The 5,184-nt window shown below is 36.9% G+C and overlaps 1 protein-coding gene across 1 annotated transcript in view; it reads right to left on the bottom strand.

Moving 5' to 3' along the window:
• LOC109546218 (fat-like cadherin-related tumor suppressor homolog) overlaps positions 1–5,184 on the bottom strand; it is a 174,985-nt gene that overhangs the window by 133,942 nt on the left and 35,859 nt on the right. Inside the window, exon 2 of the mRNA XM_048668445.1 lies at positions 2,512–2,592. The gene's annotated coding sequence lies outside the window, so the exon portion shown is untranslated. The remainder of the gene's footprint in view (positions 1–2,511; positions 2,593–5,184) is intronic.

Here is a 5,184-nt window from a genome sequence, read left to right as displayed (position 1 = left end):
AGTAAAACTAGCACATTTTAACAACCAAACGTTTGGTTTGGGCCATTTGATGATTAATCCAACCACTTTACAAGCGCAATTATCTGTTAATGAACAAGTGGAAAACTAAACAGTTCATTTGTGGACAACATTGAACTAGAAAAACAGTCACAATTACTGAGTCCGATTATCAATAATGCACGTCAACAACAATCGAACATTGAGCAATTAATTAGAACTTATACATGGACACAAACGGTTTGAGGCCTATTTATGGCTTTAAATGCTTATGGCACACCACTGATTCTCGCAGGTTCATTTCTGTCAGTATCTCAATTAATTCATCCCTAAATAGCCGAAAACAGGCCGAAGTAACAGCAGGCATCGCATTTCTATTTCCAGGCCTATAAAAACGGTTCTTGTTGACGTGAAAATTACGACAAGGGCACAAAATAAGCGAGTTCATTTTCGATTTTTCCATTTAAACTCCAAGTGATTTACAATCGATTAACTGTAGCAAATGAAATATTCGAACGCTTATAGAAACATTGTCGAGAACAGAGAAATTACTTTGAAACAACAAAACAGATCCAGACTTCTCCATTACACGTTTAACGCAAACAACAATGTGCGGTCTCAAAAGTTTCGTTTTCTTCGACAGCTGTTTCAACAACAACAAGCAGTTTTGTAATGAATACTGCAAAGTTTAAAAAAGCTGAGAATCTCATAAAGCGATGTATAAATCTCCGCACGACAGCTAATATTACAAAGTGAGTTATTTATTTTCAAAGTTTTTTTATTCTGTTTGACTTTATCTGATTAATTGGTTTTAAACCACTTGGAAACGTGCCAGTCGGAACTGAGACACTGATTTAATTAAAAACATTAATTAGCCGAATTCGGCAAATGCTGTTTCTTGAATAAGTGCAGCAGAATTATTTTTCCGGCAATAGAAACAGTTCTGTCCGGGGAATGTTCAGTTTTCAAGTTATTTTAACTGGAAATTTTAATGCGAGAAGGCTCACAATGTAGTGTCTGAAAAGGAAACAACACTGTTGTGTACAACAATGAAACCTTAAGCATTCAGATTCAGATCGGTTATAGTTTTCTGATGTAAGTAGCAATTATTAGGATGCGCTAATCTCAGAAAGCTACAGTTTTTGAACCCATTAGCTCTCGTCTAGCCTGAAAATAACACTCCATACGTCGGCGTAAAATAGATGGGCGATAAATTGCAAGTTTTGGAAGTGTTATTTCAGGCTGAAACTGGCACATGTTGAAAGCTGAGTTTTAAATCAATAGTGTTCGTTCGATAAGTTAAAGGAAAAAACAACATCAAGATGGATATTACTGGAAAAGCATCCTAACACCTACAAATCTGGCACAGAAACACAAACCGGCATTCCACAGTTAAACGAAAACATTTTCCTAGATAATCAAAAGAAAATTACCGATGCCCTGAAAGCACTAATCCGTGTATTTTTGTTCTAAGAACGTCGTTTCATTTAAATGCTACATTATTTTACTTGAACATGGGGGATTATTCGAAGAAAATTCCGAATGCTGCAGATTTTTCTCGGTTCCAACTGTGGGAAATGTCGTGAAATATCCAATATTCCGTTTAGCTTTATCAACAGATATCGAATGTAATGTAAATTGAAAAAGCATTTTAAGTACAAGCACACACACATAATGTAATATTAGACTAGTAAAGGCGACAGAACGGAATTAAGTATCGCAATACATTATGATAATTGTATCGAAACGAAAATGGAAGCTTTTCACCCTAAAGACGCCGTTAAAGGAAAAATATCTCTTTAGGCCCATTTTATTTTAATGCCTTACGTTGGCCATAAAAGTGACACAAAACGACATCGGAGCGAATTTTTATAACTTAAAAAGGGAACAAGTGATCAGAACGAAACTGAGGTAATATATACAATTTTATTAGTCTTCCACTGCCTATAAACAAGTTAAATTCGAATAAATGTCATGTCAAATGGTCTCATAACTTCCACATAAAATTCCATTTTACCTATTTAGGAAAGTGAAGTGAATGGTAATGAAGAAGAGCGGTTGTCAGTAACTAGTCAGTCATTTAAAGAGCAATTCAGGATGAAAATGGGTCTGAAAGAAAACAGTTCTAATATGAAAAATCCATTTATTGTCCAAAACTAGTAGTCGATTTTACTTCTGAAACTAAGTAGCTTAATAAGCAGACATCAGAAGCGTCACATCCGAACTACTACATCCTATTTATTGTTACTGCAGAGCTGGAAGTAAAGATTTTAATCGGGCAAAACCCGCAGTTTTAATGATTCAGCCAGCATTTTCTGCTCATTTACCTCCTTTGGTTAAGAGACGCTGAAAAGTTTCAGACGATCGTTTTCATTGTTTTTACAAAGCGAGTTGAAGGGTTGTTGTTCTATCAGAAAAATGTTCTTTATGGTTGAAAGTCACGGATTTTTCTGTGTTTCAAACGCCAGCAAATATTCAAATTCGATAGAAGTACTATTGAGAGCGAAAACTTACCATGTTAGTAGCAGGGCGGCAGGAAAACTCATATTATGTAAATTCACAAATAGGCAGCAGCTATCAATCCGGCCTGATAATCTGCAAAAAAAACAGAAAATTGAGTTTAGTGATTTTCTTCGGGGATTTGATGAAGAATTGGAAACTTTCTTTGGTTCACGCAAGTGCTAATTTCAGGCACTTCAAGCACTGGTTTTGAGCCTATTAGCTCTTGAGCCTGGAAGCAAAATATCCAGCTCTTACAGAGCTCGTTTTGCTCAATCTAATAAAAAAGAAACATTCTATTCTAGGTCTATTTTTGTATTTTTTAAACATTTATAGGCCAACTTTGACCCTAGCGGTATTTTCCCGAATTATTCTTCAGATCAGTTTCTAAGGTGTTTTATGAACTGAAATATTCTTTTGAGATGTTAAATAAATTTTAAATGCTTTAAGGATAAGTAAAAGTTTAAAGTATTTCACTCAAAAACCATGCATGTGAAATTTGGATTTTTTTTCGAACTTTTTCTAAGGGCAAAGGGTCGATTTTTCAAAAAAATATTAAATATCTGAAAACGCCTGGAATTTTACATTAATTCAATCTCAAGGAACTGAGGACTGCAGTCAGCTAGTTGAAAATCACTTTATAAGCTTCAGCTCAGAAATAGTCAACAATTTTGGCTCATTTTTGCTCAGTCACGATCTTTAATTGATGATTTTTTCTTATTATGATCCCAGATACTGTATATGTGTTCTGAGTTCGGAAACTATCCATTGCGTTAAGAAAAAGAGCATGTGGAATTTTGATTTTTGACCGATATTTTTCTAAGGGTGAGGAGTCGATTTTTTCAAACAATTTCAAATGTCTCAAAATGAAGAATCTAGAATCTTGCATTGTCTTCATCTCTATAAAACGAGGAATGCAACCAGCTAGTTGAAAAACACTTTAGAAGCTTCAGCTCAGAAATCATCAACATTGTATGGCTCATTTTTGAGCAGTCACGATCCTTAGCCGGTGATTTTTTCCTTATTGTGAACTCTAATATCTCCATATTGGGAGTTTCTGATATCGGAAACAATTTATTGGACCACTAAAAAAATGTCCAAGAACTGTCTTGTTTTGGTCAGACTACATCAAGGAATCAGTGAGATTGAAAATTGAAACTTTTGAATCCTTGAAGCTTAAAAAACTGAGAAATGGGAAGAGTACCGGATTGGGCTAATGGTTTTTTGCTGGTCCGTCTCGAGAACTGTCTTTGCCTTATTAGAGTTGGTTCAATGTGTTTGAAAGTTGAAACCTTTGAAGCCTAAAACGCCCTGTTTCTCAGCTATTGGCAAGAATACGACTCTGGAAAACTGTGTATTCTTTATTGGAGCTTCGAAACCTGTACCTGCCTACATCCAGTATCTGATTTATACAATTTTTTGAGCTTTAGAAACATGATCCACGCCTAAATTTAACTCATAAGCATGCATTGTGTAATTGCCAGAAATTACCATCTAGACCCATTGCAATCGCCTACCTTTGGCTGTTCGGGTAAACCAAAATAAATGACGTACACAATCCGGCCATAGGCATCAATCAATCAAATCGAATTCATCAAGGACGCGATTAATATTCCAGAACGATTCCGCAAGGGAGGTCGATTAATTCCGCCGATGTCATCCAGCCCTCATTGCTGTTCGTCCGCCTTGACTCATTCTTATCCTCCCTTGTATTATCCCCGATCCGGCCCCAACATTCAGTTGTATTATGCGATGTCGAATAAGGACAGATGGGCATGCAGGGCAACCCAAATTAGCGCTCTAATGCGCGTTCAGAATGCACATAAACCATTGTTTACCTCCAAGTCGACTCCAGAGAATTATTTACGAGGATTAGCAAAGCGCATATTTCGCGTACCACTTGTGCCATATGACAAGGGAATGTTCCACAGACCGCTCACATCTATTACGTACGGCTTTCCAGGGCATTAAAGTTTAATTGTTTAAATGACACATTGCACAATGCAGACAGAGGGACACTGTTTTATTTGGTGTTAATGTCTGGAACGTCCAAATCCGCAAAAAGGTAAAAGTGTGCCATTCGAATCCAGGAAATTGGACTAAACACAAGGCAGCATAAGAGCTCGAAGACACCAAGATTTCGTCGATAATGCTTTAATGAGAAAGGCAAAAACCACTCTCCCATCTACTAAAAGGCAATTATCAGAGGCAAAAAACAACCACGAAAAAATCACCCGCTTTTCTACTGCATCCATCCAGGTTGCCATCAAATGTTTTGTTTTACTGTCGCTTTGTCTACGTCGGTTCGAAACCAGCTCATACATGACCTCCACAGCGAAATCAAGCGCAAGCAAAATAACATGACTCTTTAATTGAATTTGAGTGATGGCTCTCATACACAGTCTCAGTTTGAATGGAAATTCCATTTTTATTTCCTCCGCACTGAAAGTCATTCCATATTGCGATAAAAACATTAGAAAGCCACGATTAAGGATGTTGCAGTAACCGTTTGAACTAGTTGGGGATTTCGGGCTTATTAGGCTGCTGTTGATAGCAATTTGGTTACAAATAAGTAGGCAAAAGATCGTGAAGCTAAGTGCAAATAAAGGAAGGAATTGGATATTGAATAACCTGCGATTTTGGTGTCGCCTAGTTACAAGGGCGGATCCAGGGGGGTCATGGGGGTCA

The sequence above is a fragment of the Dendroctonus ponderosae genome, unplaced genomic scaffold (genome assembly GCF_020466585.1).
Source record: "Dendroctonus ponderosae isolate FM_Combo_2020 unplaced genomic scaffold, Dpon_F_20191213v2 Dpon_F_20191213_7, whole genome shotgun sequence".
NCBI classification, from domain to species: Eukaryota; Metazoa; Arthropoda; class Insecta; order Coleoptera; family Curculionidae; genus Dendroctonus; species Dendroctonus ponderosae.
Note: the sequence above shows the minus strand (reverse complement) of the source record. Positions and strands in the feature narration are given on the sequence as shown.